Genomic DNA, 2,073 nt, shown 5'->3' with positions numbered 1-2,073 from the left:
TTTTGTGTTCCCGAAGTCCGACCTTTTACTTGATGTTTTAGATATCAAACCATATCTATGAATGGGTTATACTAGCACATCAAGGAGAACATTAGAAGCGGAGTGCTAAATGTCTCTCGGTCGATCATCCAGATTTTATTTGCTTGGCCTCGCTAAGGTGAAATATGAGAAAGTGTTATCCTCCTTCGCATCTGCATCGTCCATCGCTATTCATCATGGTAGTATGTTGTGTTGTCAGCACCCTTGACGCGGTTGTTGATAAAACCTTGATGATTGTGGAAATGCTCAAGTTCTTGAGAGCACGCACAAGCACTACGTGTTATCATCTTCTCTAACTGGGATTCCTCTCAGTTTCCTCGGCAAATGCTATGACCTTCAAACAGTGAATTCACTCTCTTTTGTTGGGTTCTTCCCCAGTTACCAGAATCATTCCCAGCATTTGCATTTTGTTCCTAGCTTGCACCGCCAATGTGCCATTCTACCATGGGTCTCTTCCGTTTCCGGTGATAAGCAAAATCATCCATTACGTTGTCTTCAACAAGGTAATCCACATCGTCCAAGTCCGAGTATGCCATTCTACCGACCCTCTCCAAACGATCGTTGTGAATTGCCTTAGGCTGGTATGAAGAGTTTCAATGATCTCTGAATCAAAGGTAATTCTTTTGCCACTTAAGGGGAGATATTTACGAGTCACGGTTCCGAAGGTGTCTCGTTGTGGTATCATGGCAACTCAACTCCTCGCTACGTTGACAACCGATTACCACCTTCTTAAGTGTGGAATTGTTGTCCACCTAGTGAACCTTCGTCATCCGTTGCTTTCCACCCCTCTTGATGTGTATCTCGTGTCTCAACCCGAGAGATGGTCCTATGTCTCATTCCGCGAGTTGTTCGATCTTCAAGAAGATCGACCCTTCTAGAGTCTCCTTCTTCCCTCCATGTCATGTTGACAGGATTTCTCAGAGCAAGACTTCAAGACAAAGATGGTGTTCAAATCAACGTTCATTTGAAGTGCAACCTGGATCGTGAAGATTGTGCTAGTTTGCGTTCCCCTTTCACCCTACCCTACGCTTGAATCTCGAGACGAGATTCTTGTTTAGTGGGGGTGAGTTGTCACATCCCTAGCTTCAGGCATTGCTCTAGGTTAGCTTCATGTGTGCATCATGTCTATATTTTTGAAACTTGAACTGAGGAATATTGGAAGCCTCAAAACCCTAAATAAAAGAGGGGCAAGAAACCCTAGAACTCTCATTCCTTGTTCCAAAATGCTCTTCTTAAATGTTTGATAATTTTTGGCAAGGGTTCTGGTCCCAACCAAAATATTGAACATTTTTAAGGATTTATTTTTGGGACTTTGGATTTAATTCATTAGCTATTTGAATTTGAATTATATTCATATAATTAGAATATAATTTCAAATACCCCTGAAATATTTTATGAGTTCTTGGAAAAGTCCATCTAGCAATATAAAATATTCAGTGGAGTTTTTGGCATTGTTTGAATTATTTTTAAATTCAAAACAGTGGCAAAAGAATTAAATAAAAACAAAACAGAACAGAAAAATATAACACAGAATTTACCTGAACCTTACCTGGCAACCCACCCACGCGGCCCGCTACTGTGCAGCCCAGCAGAAGCCGGCCCAGCCCACCACTGCAGCCCTCCGTCGTCTTCCTCCCCTCGCCCCGAAGCTGCTGCGTGCTCGCACGCGCACGACCGCGCGGCCACCTCCTGCTTGCCGACGAGCTTCTGGCCGCGTGGACGACTTCCGCAGGCCGTCCCGATCCCCCTGACCCCCCTCACTCTCCCGTGCACTTCTTCCCTCTCTCCCTGCTTCGCCTTCCTCGCCCCTCTCCCGAAGCAGAGCGCAGCCGTCGACGCCGTTCGCCGTAGCTGCAGCCACCGCCCTTCCCCCGCTCCCCCGACTAGCCCAGAGGCTCCGCCTCGACCCCCTCCTTCCTCCCCACCGACCCACGGCCCTCCGGAAGCCCTGCAACGCCGCCACCATCGCCGTTCCGTCGCCGGCCACCGAAGCTCACCGCCGTCGATTCGCCGCCTCCGACGCCTCCCCGAGCT

This window comes from Triticum dicoccoides, chromosome 2B (assembly GCF_002162155.2).
Source record: "Triticum dicoccoides isolate Atlit2015 ecotype Zavitan chromosome 2B, WEW_v2.0, whole genome shotgun sequence".
NCBI lineage: Eukaryota > Viridiplantae > Streptophyta > Magnoliopsida > Poales > Poaceae > Triticum > Triticum dicoccoides.
The sequence above is the reverse complement of the archived record's forward strand: the minus strand, read 5'-3'. Positions refer to the sequence as shown.